General features: G+C 42.3%; 1 long non-coding RNA gene across 2 annotated transcripts in view; it reads left to right on the top strand.

Moving 5' to 3' along the window:
• The window catches only part of LOC139177980 (uncharacterized), a 191,115-nt gene that overhangs the window by 26,651 nt on the left and 148,190 nt on the right, over positions 1-16,274 (top strand). The window contains exon 2 of one of the 2 annotated variants that reach the window (XR_011562394.1): positions 1,219-4,198. This is a non-coding gene — a long non-coding RNA (uncharacterized lncRNA). The remainder of the gene's footprint in view (positions 1-1,218; positions 4,199-16,274) is intronic. The other variant, XR_011562393.1, reaches the window with a different exon arrangement.

The raw sequence follows: 16,274 nt of genomic DNA on the forward strand, positions 1-16,274 counted from the left end.
TCTTTTTCATATTCTTTTCCATTATGGTTCATCACAGGATGCTGAATGTAGTTTCCTGTGCTGTACAGTAGAATCTTGTTTTTTTTTATACATTCTTTATGTTGTAATGGTTTGCTGATTCCAAGCTCACAATTCACCCCTCCCCACCCCCCACCCACCTGGAAACCACAAGTCTGTTCTCTACATTTGTGTCTGTTTCATAGATAAGTTAATTCGTGTCGTATTTTAGATTCCATCTGTAAGTGGTATCTGATGGCATCTGTCTTTCTCTTTCTGATTTCTTTCACTTATATGATCGTCTCTAGGTGCATCCATGTTGCTGCAAATGGCATTACTTCATGCTTTTTAATGCCTGAGTAGTATTCCAGTATATACACGTATATATTTATTTCCACATCCTCTTTATCCATTCATCTGTCCGTGAACATTTAGATTGTTTCAATGTCACAGTTCACTGTCGTGAGCAGTGCTGCCATGAGCATAGGAGTGCACGTATCTTTGAATTACAGCTTTCTTCAGGTATGTGCCCTGGCGTGGGATTGCTGGATCACATGGGAGTTCTATTGTTAGTTTTTTGAGGAGCCTCCACATTATTCTCCACGATGGCTGTACCAATTTACATTCCCACCAACAGTGTAGGTGCGTGCAAGCAAGCTAAGTTGCTTCAGTCATATCCAACTCTTTGTGACCCCACGGACTGTAACCTGCCAGGATCCTCTGTCCATGGGGCTCTCCAGGCAAGAATACTGCAGTGGGTTGCCATTTCCTCCTCCGGGGGATCTTCCTGACCCAGGGATGGAACCCATGTCTCTTGCGTCTCCTGCACCACAGGCGGTTCTTTACCACTAGAGCCGCAACGGTGTAGGAGGGCTCCCTTTTCTCCACATCCTCTCCAGCATTTATTGTTTGTAGGCTTCTTAATGATGGCCATTCTGGCTGGTGCAGAGTGGTACCTCACTGTAGTTTTGATTTGCATTTCTCTGTGCAGTCTCTTATTTACTCACATTTTACAGATGAGGGAGCTGAGGCCTGATCTTGGAAGGTAGATTGAGACGACACAGGGCGGAGCAGCTGGCTATGGGCAGGGCAGCTGCTTCTCAGCTCCCTTGGAAAGCCTCGGCAAGTCTGGGTTCCCTTCCCGCCCTTGCTCGGAAAGCCCTGGGCTGCCCTGTGGGGAAGACCCTGAGCTGACACTCCTTTGTTGTTGCTCTTTCCAAGGGACACGGATTTGCAGCGTATGCTCAGCAGCCAGTGACGGCCTCCAGTTCTAAGAGAAAAATGGATGCTTTGGTTCCCAGCCATTCTGCTAGAGAACCGAAGATCACTGCAGTTTGATTTTTATAGACTCTGTACCACTCTTGCAGCCTGGGACTCTGAGGTGCAAACTTGGCCAGGCCAGCGAGGTCATTTTCAGGGTGAGTTTGTTTACTTTAAAGCCCATACTGCCAGTTGGGTCAGATTTTTACGTGATGATTTTGTGTTCTGCATATAAGGAAGTACTACGGCTCGTTGACCTCTGTGAATATGCCCAAAACGTCTTGCTCCAGAATAAACTCTTGCTTTGCTGATGAAATGAAACATGCTGGGGCCACACTCAGAATAGAATGTCCTTGGCCCGGTGATCCCTGTGAGCCGCTGACAGGAGCCGGAGAGCGGACACTGCCACGCTCCGTACTTGGAGCTCCTGACCGAGGGCAAGAGCCTTCAGAAGACGAAGCCGAAAGCTGTGCTGAGAGACAGGCAGTGGGGGTATGCTCAGGCTCCCTGGACTATTTACAGCGAGTACACACTCTCCTGCAGCATTTGAGAAGTGGCGGTGGAGGGCCAGTTTGGCGCAGGAGGGGAGGAAAAACAGTCACAACTCAGACCTTCTACCCAGAGCAGTTTAGGTTGTTCTACGTGGAAAATGGAAGTTGTGTGAAAATCTGCTCAGGACACACAGGCAGGCTGACCATCACTAGTGAACTGTGTGGCCCAAGCATCCTTTTTATGTGGAATGTGGAGGTTAGGCTGTCGGGGGAGCTTTCAGGTCACTTTCAGATTTTTAGTCCAAGGAAAGGAGAGGTGTAGGGGCTTCCCAAGTGGCGCTAGTAGTAAAGAACCTGACTGCCAGTGGAGGGGACATAAGAGATGTGAGTTTGATCTCTGGGTTGGGAAGATCCCCTGGAGGAGGGCAGGGCAACGCATTCCAATATTCTTGCCTGGAGAAACTCATGGATAGAGGATCCTAGTGGGCTATAGTGCATGGCGTCGCCAAGAGTTGGACATAACTTGCTGAGATTATTTTGCTCAGTGTATTGAGCCATGTTCTTCAGCTGCAAGCAACAGAAACTCTCTGGAAATTTGTTGGCAGGCTTTCGGGGGCGCTCATATTGTAGGAACCATGGAAGGATACAGGTGCCGCTTGGAGGTGCAGAGCAATAGGGTTTATTCAGCACCGGTGCAGGCTCAGTGGGGTCGCCTCCAGAGGCTGAGTGCCCACACTTTGTTCTGGGTATCTTTTATACACCGCAAACTTCCAAGTCTTTAGGGTTTTCCCTCTCAAACAGCTCAGATTCTTCCCCTCCCCAGGCAGCCCAACTTCCCGCCAAGCAAACAAGATCACAGAAGCGAAAGCAGGGAATGATGAGCAGCAGCTGTTAAAGCAAGATAAAAGAAGCAGAAAGCAAAAGGTTGTTACTCTAATTGGGGTCTTTGATCTCACTCCCATCTCAGAGGATCAGAAGAAAAGCTGAATTTCTGCAAAGGAGGGGACCCAGGACAGCTCTGGGGACCTGGGTGCTTGCTTAGTCGCTTACTTGTGTCCGACTCCTGCAAGGCTGCTCTGTACATGGGGATTCTTCAGGCAAGAATACTGGAGTGGGTTGCCATGCCCTCCTCCAGGAGATCTTCCCAACCCAGGCATCAAACCTAGGTCTCCCACATAGCAGGCAGATTCGTTACCATCTGAGCCACCAGGGAAACCTGGGGACCTGGGTTAAGTTCAGTTCAGTTCAGTTCAGTTGCTCAGTCGTGTCTGACTCTTTGCGACCCCATGAATCACAGCACGCCAGGCCTCTCTGTCCATCACCAACTCCTGGAGCCCACCCAAATCCATGTCCATAGAGTCAGTGATGCCATCCAGCCAACTCATCCTCTGTCGTCCCCTTCTCCTCCTGCCCCCAATCCCTCCCAGTGTCAGGGTCTTTTCCAATGAGTCAATTCTTCGCATGAGGTGGCCAAAGTATTGGACCTGTGTAACATCACTTAAACCCACTCCAGTGTTCTTGCCTGGTGAATCCCAGGGACAGGGGAGCCTGGTGGGCTGCCATCTATGGGGTCGCACGGAGCAGGACACGACTGAAGTGACTTAGCAGCAGCAGCAGCAGCTGCAACATCACTTAAATGCTGTCTCTGGAACTTTACCGACATGTCCATCAAAGCCTAACCTTTTTCTGGCCTTGTATCACCCTATTCTGCACCCTATTGCTTCTGCAATGGCTCATAATGGCTCGTCTGGTAAAGAATCCACCGACAATGCAGGAGACACAGGAAATGCAGGTTTGATCCCTGGGTCAGAAAGGTCCCCTGGAGAAGGAAATGGCAACCCACTCCAGTGTTCTTGCCTGGAGAATTCCATAGACAGAAGAGCCTGGCAGACTACCGTCCATGCAGTTGCAAAGAGTCAGACATGAAAGAGTGCATGAGGGCATGCCCTATTTTAGCTTTGAAATTTCTGGGTGACCTAGGGTCTAACTGACTGTATCTTAGGTGCAGTACACACTCGTTGGGCAATGGAGCACAGGGTGCCTGGATTAATAGGCCCATTAAGACATGCAGTGTGAGGGGGTGGGTAGGGAGAAAAGGGGAAGAACAACGCCCCAAAAGAAAGGTGTGTTGTTATCCGAAAAGGGGGGCATAAATGCTGGATGGGCTAATGTAACAGATTTTTCTTACTCAAAGATAATAAATAAAAAGGTGACACTTCAGACTGTCACATTGCCTATTTGTTGAGGTCATAATGAGCATGAGTATGACTTTTGGCCTTCCTAGCCCCACCCTGTGGAACATTTGCTTAACTATTCCAGTTGGCTGGTGCAGGGACAAGCATTTCTACATGTGGTTCATGACGTGACCGTAGTGCAAAATCCTGGCTATTTCAGTCATTTGTCCTATCTGCTGTTTGGGTAGCCTGGAATGAACAAGATTAAGTGAAGCCGTAAGTATACTGGGGTCTGTCTTTTCAGTCATAAATATGACCTTTTGTTTTTCTTTGGTCAGGGTTCTTTGCACATGTTTCTTGGACCAGCAGGGCAAAGGAACAGGAGAAATATGAGGGAAATTGACAGTGACCCTTAAAAATGTCCTGGTTAATTCTTTTTTTTTTTTTTAATTTTTCTAATTTTATTTTATTTTTAAACTTTACATAATTGTATTAGTTTTGCCAAATATCAAAATGAATCCGCCACAGGTATACATGTGTTCCCCATCCTGAACCCTCCTCCCTCCTCCCTCCCCATACCATCCCTCTGGGTCATCCCAGTGCACTAGCCCCAAGCATCCAGTATCGTGCATCGAACCTGGACTGGCAACTCATTTCTTACATGATATTTTACATGTTTCAATGTTATTCTCCCAAATCTTCCCACCCTCTCCCTCTCCCACAGAGTCCATAAGACTGTTCTATACATCAGTGTCTCTTTTGCTGTCTCGTACACCGGGTTATTGTTACCATCTTTCTAAATTCCATATATATGCGTTAGTATACTGTATTTATGTTTTTCCTTCTGGCTTACTTCACTCTGTATAATCGGCTCCAGTTTCATCCACCTCATTAGAACTGATTCAAATGTATTCTTTTTAATGGCTGAGTAATACTCCATTGTGTATATGTACCACAGCTTTCTTATCCATTCATCTGCTGATGGACATCTAGGTTGCTTCCATGTCCTGGCTATTATAAACAGTGCTGCGATGAACACTGGGGTACACGTGTCTCTTTCCCTTCTGGTTTCCTCAGTGTGTATGCCCAGCAGTGGGATTGCTGGATCATAAGGCAGTTCTATTTCCAGTTTTTTAAGGAATCTCCACACTGTTCTCCATAGTGGTTGTACTAGTTTGCATTCCCACCAACAGTGTAAGAGGGTTCCCTTTTCTCCACACCCTCTCCAGCATTAATTATTTGTAGACTTTTGGATCGCAGCCATTCTGACTGGTTTTTGAAATGGTACCTCATAGTGGTTTTGATTTGCATTTCTCTGATAATGAGTGATGTTGAGCATCTTTTCATGTGTTTGTTAGCCATCTGTATGTCTTCTTTGGAGAAATGTCTATTTAGTTCTTTGGCCCATTTTTTGATTGGGTCGTTTATTTTTCTGGAGTTGAGCTGTAGGAGTTGCTTGTATATTTTTGAGATTAGTTGTCAGTTGCTTCATTTGCTATTATTTTCTCCCATTCTGAAGGCTGTCTTTTCACCTTGCTAATAGTTTCCTTTGATGTGCAGAAGCTTCTAAGGTTAATTAGGTCCCATTTGTTTATTTTTGCTTTTATTTCCAATATTCTGGGAGGTGGGTCATAGAGGATCCTGCTGTGATGTATGTCGGAGAGTGTTTTGCCTATGTTCTCCTCTAGGAGTTTTATAGTTTCTGGTCTTACGTTTAGATCTTTAATCCATTTTGAGTTTATTTTTGTGTATGGTGTTAGAAAGTGGTCTAGTTTCATTCTTTTACAAGTGGTTGACCAGATTTCCCAGCACCACTTGTTAGAGATTGTCTTTAATCCATTGTATATTCTTGCCTCCTTTGTCAAAGATAAGGTGTCCATATGTGCGTGGATTTATCTCTGGGCTTTCTATTTTATTCCATTGATCAATATTTCTGTCTTTGTGCCAGTACCATACTGTCTTGATAACTGTGGCTTTGTAGTAGAGCCTAAAGTCCGGTAGGTTGATTCCTCCAGTTCCATTCTTCTTTCTCAAGACCGCTTTGGCTATTCGAGGTTTTTTGTATTTCCATACAAATTGTGAAATTATTTGTTCTAGCTCTGTGAAGAATACTGTTGGTAGCTTGATAGGGATTGCGTTGAATCTATAAATTGCTTTGGGTAGTATACTCATTTTCACTATATTGATTCTTCCAATCCATGAACATGGTATATTTCTCCATCTATTAGTGTCCTCTTTGATTTCTTTCACCAGTGTTTTATAGTTTTCTATATATAGGTCTTTAGTTTCTTTAGGTAGATATATTCCTAAGTATTTTATTCTTTCTGTTGCAATGGTGAATGGAATTGTTTCCTTAATTTCTCTTTATGTTTTCTCATTATTAGTGTATAGGAATGCAAGGGATTTCTGTGTGTTGATTTTATATCCTGCAACTTTACTATAGTCATTGATTATTTCTAGTAATTTTCTGGTGGAATCTTTAGGGTTTTCTATGTAGAGGATCATGTCATCTGCAAATAGTGAGAGTTTTACTTCTTCTTTTCCAATTTGGATTCCTTTTATTTCTTTTTCTGCTCTGATTGCTGTAGCCAAAACTTCCAAAACTATGTTGAATAGTAATGGCGAAAGTGGGCACCCTTGTCTTATTCCTGACTTTAGAGGAAATGCTTTCAATTTTTCACCATTGAGGATAATGTTTGCTGTGGGTTTGTCATATATAGCTTTTATTATGTTGAGGTATGTTCCTTCTATTCCTGCTTTCTGGAGAGTTTTTATCATAAATGGATGTTGAATTTTGACAAAGGCTTTCTCTGCATCTATTGAGATAATCATATGGTTTTTATTTTTCAATTTGTTAATGTGTATTACATTGATTGATTTGCGGATATTGAAGAATCCTTGCATCCCTGGGATAAAGCCCACTTGGTCATGGTGTATGATCTTTTTAATGTGTTGTTGGATTCTGATTGCTAGAATTTTGTTAAGGATTTTTGCATCTATGTTCATCAGTGATATTGGCCTGTAATTTTCTTTTTTTGTGGGATCTTTGTCAGGTTTTGGTATTAGGGTGATGGTGGCCTCATAGAATGAGTTTGGAAGTTTACCTTCCTCTGCAATTTTTTGGAAGAGTTTGAGCAGGATAGGTGTTAGCTCTTCTCTAAATTTTTGGTAGAATTCAGCTGTGAAGCCATCTGGACCGGGGCTTTTGTTTGCTGGAAGATTTTTGATTACAGTTTCAATTTCCGTGCTTGTGATGGGTCTGTTAAGATTTTCTATTTCTTCCTGGTCCAGTTTTGGAAAGTTGTACTTTTCTAAGAATTTGTCCATTTCTTCCACGTTGTCCATTTTATTGGCATATAATTGTTGATAGTAGTCTCTTATGATCCTTTGTATTTCTGTGTTGTCTGTTGTGATCTCTCCATTTTCGTTTCTAATTTTGTTGATTTGATTTTTCTCCCTTTGTTTCTTGATGAGTCTGGCTAATGGTTTGTCAATTTTATTTATCCTTTCAAAGAACCAGCTTTTGGTTTTGTTGATTTTTGCTATGGTCTCTTTTGTTTCTTTTGCATTTATTTCTGCTCTAATTTTTAAGATTTCTTTCCTTCTACTAACCCTGGGGTTCTTCATTTCTTCCTTTTCTAGTTGCTTTAGGTGTAGAGTTAGGTTATTTATTTGACTTTTTTCTTGTTTCTTGAGGTGTGCCTGTATTGCTATGAACTTTCCCCTTAGGACTGCTTTTACCGTGTCCCACAGGTTTTGGGTTGTTGTGTTTTCATTTTCATTCATTTCTATGCAAATTTTGATTTCTTTTTTGATTTCTTCTGTGATTTGTTGGTTATTCAGCAGCGTGTTGTTCAGCCTCCATATGTTGGAATTTTTAATAGTTTTTCTCCTGTAATTGAGATCTAATCTTACTGCATTGTGGTCAGAAAAAATGCTTGGAATGATTTCTATTTTTTTGAATTTACCAAGGCTAGCTTTATGGCCCAGGATGTGATCTATCCTGGAGAAGGTTCCATGTGCGCTTGAGAAAAAGGTGAAATTCATTGTTTTGGGATGAAATGTCCTATAGATATCAATTAGGTCTAACTGGTCTATTGTATCGTTTAAAGTTTGTGTTTCCTTGTTAATTTTCTGTTTAGTTGATCTATCCATAGGTGTAAGTGGGGTATTAAAGTCTCCCACTATTATTGTGTTATTGTTAATTTCTCCTTTCATACTTGTTAGCATTTGTCTTACGTACTGTGGTGCTCCCGTGTTGGGTGCATATATATTTATAATTGTTATATCTTCTTCTTGGATTGATCCTTTGATCATTATGTAGTGACCTTCTTTGTCTCTTTTCACAGCCTTTGTTTTAAAGTCTATTTTATCTGATATGAGTATTGCTACTCCTGCTTTCTTTTGGTCCCTATTTGCATGGAAAATCTTTTTCCAACCCTTCACTTTCAGTCTGTATGTGTCCCCTGTTTTGAGGTGGGTCTCTTGTAGACAACATATGTAGGGGTCTTGTTTTTGTATCCATTCAGCCAGTCTTTGTCTTTTGGTTGGGGCATTCAACCCATTTACGTTTAAGGTAATTACTGATAAGTATGATCCTGTTGCCATTTACTTTATTGTTTTGGGTTCGAGTTTATACACCGTTTTTGTGTTTCCTGTCTAGAGAATATCCTTTAGTATTTGTTGGAGAGCTGGTTTGGTGGTGCAGAATTCTCTCAGCTTTTGCTTGTCTGAAAAGCTTTTGATTTCTCCTTCATACTTGAATGAGATCCTTGCTGGGTAAAATAATCTGGGCTGTAGGTTATTTTCTTTCATCATTTTAAGTATGTCTTGCCATTCCCTCCTGGCTTGAAGAGTTTCTATTGAAAGATCAGCTGTTATCCTTATGGGAATTCCCTTGTGTGTTATTTGTTGTTTTTCCCTTGCTGCTTTTAATATTTGTTCTTTGTGTTTGATCTTTGTTAATTTGATTAATATGTGTCTTGGGGTGTTTCTCCTTGGGTTTATCCTGTTTGGGACTCTCTGGGTTTCTTGGACTTGGGTGATTATTTCCTTCCCCATTTTAGGGAAGTTTTCCACTATTATCTCCTCAAGTATTTTCTCATGGTCTTTCTTTTTGTCTTCTTCTTCTGGAACCCCTATGATTTGAATGTTGTAGCGTTTAATATTGTCCTGGAGGTCTCTGAGATTGTCCTCATTTCTTTTAATTTGTTTTTCTTTTATCCTCTCTGATTCATTTATTTCTACCATTCTATCTTCTAATTCACTAATCCTATCTTCTGCCTCTGTTAATCTACTATTTGTTGCCTCCAGAGTGTTTTTAATTTCATTTATTGCATTATTCATTATATATTGACTCTTTTTTATTTCTTCTAGGTCCTTGTTAAACCTTTCTTGCATCTTCTCAATCCTTGTCTCCAGGCTATTTATCTGTGATTCCATTTTAGTTTCAAGATTTTGGATCAATTTCACTATCATTATTCGGAATTCTTTATCAGGTAGATTCCCTATCTCTTCCTCTTTTGTTTGGTTTGGGGGGCATTTATCCTGTTCCTTTATCTGCTGAGTATTCCTCTGTCTCTTCATCTTGTTTAAATTGCTGAGTTTGGGGTGTCCTTTCTGTATTCTGGCAGTTTATGGAGTTCTCTTTATTGTGGCGTTTCCTCACTCTGTGTGGGTTTGTACAGGTGGCTTGTCAAGGTTTCCTAGTTAGGGAAGCTTGTGTCGGTGTTCTGGGGGGGTGGAGCTGTATTTCTTCTCTCCTTTCGAAGAGTTGGGTTGCTTTTCTGGGTGCCTGATGTCCTCTGCCAGCATTCAGAAGTTGTTTTGTGGAATTTAAACGACGTTTAAATGCTCTTTTGATGAATTTGTGGGGGAGAAAGTGTTCTCCCCGTCCTACTCCTCCGCCATCTTGGCTCCTCCTCCTCTAGGGAGCCATATGCAGAGGCCTTAAGAGTTTCCGGTGCAGAACTGCCACACCAACACCCCAAGTCCACGAACAGTGTGCTGAAGAGTTGCTGCCCGCACCTCAATACAACATGGCTGCCCTGGTTAATTCTTAACTTAGCTTACTCCTTTGCCCTCTTGGGTTAAGTAGGCAAGTTATATTGTTAAATTTCCACTGAGTAGTATTCTTACTACGCACTGACAGTGGAGAAACAACTCTAAGCAGTATTTTTCAAAGCATACTTTTCATTCAGTTCACTTGCTCAGTCGTGTCTGACTCTTTGCAACCTCATGGACTGCAGCACGCCAGACTTCCCTGTCCATCACCACCTCCTGGAGGTTGCTCAAACTCATGTCCATCGAGTCGGTGATGCTATCCAACCATCTCATCTTCTGTTGTCCCCTTTTCCTCCTGCCTTCAATCTTTCCCAGCATCAGGGTCTTTTCCAATGAGTTAGTTCTTCACATCAGGTGGCCAAAGGATTGGAGTTTCAGCTTTAGCATCAGTCCTTCCAATGAATATTCAGGACTGATTTCCTTTAGGATGGACTGGTTGAATATCCTTGCAGTCCAAGGGACTCTCAAGAGTCTTCTCCAACACCACAGTTCAAAAGCATCAATTCTTAGGCACTCAGCTTTCTTTATAGTCCATCCAACTCTCACATACATACATGACCACTGGAAAAACCATAGCCTTGACTAGACAGACCTTTGTTGGCAAAGTAATGTCTCTGCTTTTTAATATGCTGTCTAAGTTGGTCATAACTTTTCTTCCAAGGAGCAAGCGTCTTTTAATTTCATGGCTGCAGTCACCATCTGCAGTGATTTTGGATCCCCCCCCAAAATAAAGTCTCTCACTGTTTCCCCATCTATTTGCCATGAAGTGATGGGACCGGATGCCATGATCTTAGTTTTCTGAATGTTGAGTTTTAAGCCAACTTTTTCACTCTCCTCTTTCACTTTCATCAAGAGGCTCTTTAGTTCTTTGCTTTCTGCCATAAGGGTGGTGTCATCTGCATATCTGAGGTTATTGATATTTCTCCCAGCAATCTTGATTCCAGCTTGTGCTTCATCCAGCCCAGCATTTCTCATGATGTACTCTGCACATACGTTAAATAATCAAGGTGACAGTATACAGCCTTGATGTACTCCTTTCCCGATTTGGAACCAGTCTGTTGTTCCATGTTGGGTTCTAACTGTTGCTTCTTGACCTGCATACAGATTTCTCAGGAGGCAGGTCAGGTGATCTGGTATTCCCGTCTCTTGAAGAATTTTCCAAGTTTGTTGTGATCCACACAGTTAAAAGCTTTGGCGTAGTCAGTAAAGCAGAAGTAGATGTTTTTCTGGAATCTTCTTGCTCTTTTGATGATCCAGCAGATGTTGGCAATTTGATCTCTGGTTTCTCTGGCTTTTCTAAATCCAACTTGAACATCTCGAAGTTCACAGTTCACGTACTGCTGAAGCCTGGCTTGGAGAATTTTGAGCATTAGTTTACTAGTGTGTGAGATGAGCGCAATTGTGCAGTAGTCTGAACATTCTTTGGCATTGCCCTTCTTTGGGATTGGAATGAAAACTGACTTTTTCCAGTCCTGTGGCCACTGCTGAGTTTTCCAAATTTGCTGGCATATTGAGTGTAGCACTTTCATAGCATTGTCTTTCAGGATTTGAGATAGCTCAGCTGGAATTCCATCACCTCCACTAGCTTTGTTCATAGTGATGCTTCCTAAGGCCCACTTGACTTCACATTCTAGGATGTCTGGCTCAAGGTAAGTGATCGTGGTTATCTGGGTCATGAAGATCTTTTTTGTATAGCTCTTCTCTGTATTCCAAATAGGAAAAGGAGTTCGTCAAGGCTGTATATTGTCACCCTGTTTATTTAACTTATATGCAGAGTGCATCATGAGAAACGCTGGACAGGAAGAAACACAAGCTGGAATCAAGGTTGCCGGGAGAAATATCAATAACCTCAGATATGCAGATGATACCACCCTTATGGCAGAAAGTGAAGAGGAACTCAAAAGCCTCTTGATGAAAGTGAAAGTGGAGAGTGAAAAAGTTGGCTTAAAGCTCAACATTCAGAAAACGAAGATCATGGCATCTGGTCCCACCACTTCATAGGAAATAGACGGGGAAACAGTGGAAACAGCGGCAGACTTTATTTTCCTGGGCTCCAAAATCACTACAGATGGTGACTGCAGCCATGAAATTAAAAGACGCTTACTCCTTGTAAGGAAAGTTATGACCAACCTAGATAGCATATTCAAAAGCAGAAACATTACTTTGCCAACAAAGGTTCGTCTAATCAAGGCTATGGTTTTTCCTGTGGTCATGTGTGGATGTGAGAGTTGGACTGTGAAGAAGGCTGAGCGCCGAAGAATTGATGCTTTTGAACTGTGGTGTTGGAGAAGACTCTTGAGAGTCCCTTGAACTGCAAGGAGATCCAACCAGTCCATTCTGAAGGAGATCAGCCCTGGGATTTCTTTGGAAGGAATGATGCTAAAGCTGAAATTCCAGTACTTTGGCCACCTCATGCGAAGAGTTGACTCATTGGAAAAGACTCTGATGCTGGGAGGGATTGGGGGCAGGAGGAGAAGGGGACGACAGAGGATGAGATGGCTGGATGGCATCACTGACTCGATGGATGTGAGTCTCAGTGAACTCTGGGAGTTGGTGATGGACAGGGAGGCCTGGCATGCTGTGATTCATGGGGTCGCAAAGAGTCGGACACGACTGAGCGACTGATCTGATCTGGTCTCTGTATTCTTGTCACCTCTTTTTAATATCTTCTGCTTCTGTTAGGTCCATACCATTTCTGTCCTTTATTGTGCCCATCTTTGCATGAAATGTTCCCTTGGTATCTCCAATTTTATTGAAGAGATCTCTAGTCTTTCCCACTCTATTGTTTTCCTCTATTTCTTTGCACTGATAGCTGAGGAAGGCTTTCTTATCTCTCCTTGCTATTCTTTGGAACTCTGCATTCAAATGGGTATATTTTTCCTTTTCTCCTTTGTTTTTAGCCTCTCTTCTTTTTTCAGCTATTTGTAAGGCCTCCTCGGGCAACCATTTTGCCTTTTTGCATTTCTTTTTCTTGGGGATGGTCTTGATCACTGCCTTCTGTACAATGTAATGAACCTCCATCCATAGTTCTTCAGGCACTCTATCAGATCTAATCCCTTGAATCTCTGTCATTTCCACTTTATAATCATAAGGGATTTGATTTAGGTCATACCTGAATGGTCTAGTGGTTTTCCCTACTTTCTTCAATTTAAGCCTGAATTTGGCAATAAGGAGTTCATGATCTGAGCCTCAGTCAGATCTAGCTCAGCTGACTGAGGTGAGCCACAGTCATAAAGAACGTTTTATGGGATCTAAACACTGAGATCCTTTAGAAAAAGGTATGGGAGGGGGGGTCAAATAAGCTTGTAATGTAATGCAAATTACATTGTTGGACATTCATGGCACACATTAGCACATAAAAGGAGCTGATAAGTCCTGCAGTAAATAGCCCATTTAGTTTTACCTAGTTTGGCATTTCCTCAACATTTTTGACCACAGAATATTTAAAAATAATACCTGTTACTGAATGCCTGGTACACCTCTGGTCTGGGGGGATGTTCACTGCTCTTTCACCTCTGGAACATATGAGGTCATTGGTCATGTCTTCATCTTCTTGGCACTTACAGATTTCTCCACAGTGACTTCAGAAGCCGTGTTTCCGTACATGTGATCATTGTGAACCTGAGGCCTCAGCGTACTTGATGTTGCTCCAGATTTGTGGCTCTAGGGTTTATTTACCCTGCCAGCAAGAGTTAGTCAGGTGACAATGTACAGAGCGTCCTGTGGGGCACATTTGGGAGTAGAGAACGAATACGGGGATGGATCCTTCTTTAAAGAGCCACTGGGCTCACAGGGGAAGAGGACAAGAAGCAGCTCACTAAGAAAGGTGGAATAAGTAACAATAAACAGATGCTTACCAGCCCCAGGACACATGCCTTATGTACACTGTACTTAAAGCCCGGTTGCTGCTCTAGAAGCATTCTTTGCTCTTGTTCAGGTAAGGGAAGTGAGGTTCCTGGAGGAAGCTTGCTTAATATTGCACTGTTGGTGAGTGATGGAGGGAAGGGTTCAAACTAGTTCTGTTTGATTCTGAAGTCTTTCCAAACACTCCATGCCGCTGCCATTTCCTGACCAGATTTCTCAAACCCCAAAGCTGGAGGTTTTCTGAGACTGCCGTATGTGAGAATGGGCTCAAATATTTAAATGAGAACTGTCTCAGAAAACTTGAGCCATGACCCTTGTCACCAGTGGGAATTGAGAGCAAGGCAACTTTAGCCTTTTAAACAAGTTATTTCTAATTGCATAAGCAATTCATAAATGAAAGTGGAAAGTCACTCAGTTGTGTCTAACTCTTTGCGACCCCATGGACTATACAGTCCATGGAATTCTCCAGGCCAGACTACTGGAGTGGGTAGCCTTTCCCTTCTCCAGGGGATCTTCCTGACCCAGGAATCGAACTGGGGTCTCCTGCATTGCAGGCAGATTCTCTACCAGCTGAGCCACAGGGAAGCCCAAGAATATTGGAGTGGGTAGGCTATCCCTTCTCCAGGGGATCATTCTGATCCAGGATTCAGACTCGGGTCTCCCATCCTGGAGGCAGATTCTTTACCAACTGAGCTATCAGGGAAGCCCAATTCACAAATTCTTTTAACAAATAAAGATATTGCAGATGAGCTATTCTTAATTTTATTGACTGACTTATTTGGCTGTGCCCTGTCTTCGTTGTGGCACACAGAATCTTTAGTTGTGGCCTGTGGGATCTCGTTCCCTGACTAGGGATCGAATCTGGGCCCTCTGCTTTGGAAGTGCAGAGTCTTAGCCCCTGGGCCTACCAGGGAGGTCCCCAGATGAACTGTTCTATGAGAGCTATCCTGGTTTCCTAGTCTCTTCCCCAAAGGTAAACTACATAATCAATTTGGTAGGTATTTCTCCAGACCTTTCTTTATGAATTACTTATGTACAAATGGATATAATACGGGAACTCATCACACTGAGTGAGTTATCTTGCAAATTTTCCTTTTGCACTCACCAGTGTATTTGGAGCTCTATGCTATTACGTATAGCTACATAATCTTTTTCCAACTTTTTAGTCTGAAGCAACAACTTCTTTTTAAACACAAAAGTTACAAGAATAGTAGTTCGAAGAATCTTCAGATAACCTTTCTCCAGATTTCATATTTGTTCTATATATGTGTATATACATGTATGTATATACACATTATATATATAATGTAATCTTTGTTACTGTTCAGTAGCTATGTCGTGTCCGATCCTTTGCAACCACATGGCACACCAGGCTTCCCTGTCTTTCAGTGTCTCCTGGAGTTTGCTCAAACTCATGTCCATTGAAATGTAATCTTATTATACAGATAAAATGTAATTTTCTTTTCTGAATCATTTGAAAGTAGGGAAAATCCCATGGATGGAGGAGCCTGGTAGGCTGCAGTCCATGGGGTTGCTAGGAGTCGGACACGACTGAGCGACTTCACTTTCACTTTTCACTATCATGCATTGGAGAAGGAAATGGCAACCCACTCCAGTGTTCTTGCCTGGAGAATCCCAGGGATGGGGGAGCCTGGTGGGCTTCCATTTCTGGGGTCGCACAGAGTCGGACATGACTGAAGTGACTTAGCAGCAGCAGCAGTGTACATCATGTCCCCGCTCGTCTAAATTCTTCAATGCATAAAAGTAAAGATATTCTCTTACATAGGCATAGCAGTTATCAGCTCCTCTAAATGTGGTATTGACTTGCTAATTTGATCTAGTCTACCATCTATATTCCATTTTTGTCAATTAATTGGTTAATGTCCTTTATAGGATTTCCCCCTCCAATTTAGGATCAAATATTGCCTTTAATTGTCATGTTTTTTGTTCTTCTATTAATATGGACCATTTTTTAATAGTCTTTCTTTGTACTTTATGATATTGACATGTCTAAAAAATATTTATTTATTTGGCTGCATCAGGTCTTAGTTTCATCATGTGGGATCTAGTTCCCTGGCTCGGGATTGAATCCAGGCCCCCCTGCATTGGGAGCATGGAGTCTTAACTGCTGGACCTCCAGGGAAGTCCAAATATGGACACTTTTGAAGAATACAGTCACTTTTTATAAAATGAACTGTTTCTTTTTTTGGGTTTTCTATTGTTTTCTGATGATTAGGTTGATGATTAGATTCAAGTCAGGCATTTTCAGCCAGGAAATATAGACGATGGGACCACATATGCACAATCACAGTGTTCAGTTGCCCCTTGTTGGTGATACTAATTTTGATCACCTGGACAAGATATGGTCTGAGTTGTTCACTGTAAAGCTATTATTCTTTTCCCCTGGCAACTAATATGTAGTCTT

This window comes from Bos indicus, chromosome 20 (assembly GCF_029378745.1).
Source record: "Bos indicus isolate NIAB-ARS_2022 breed Sahiwal x Tharparkar chromosome 20, NIAB-ARS_B.indTharparkar_mat_pri_1.0, whole genome shotgun sequence".
In the NCBI taxonomy this organism is placed as follows: Eukaryota; Metazoa; Chordata; class Mammalia; order Artiodactyla; family Bovidae; genus Bos; species Bos indicus.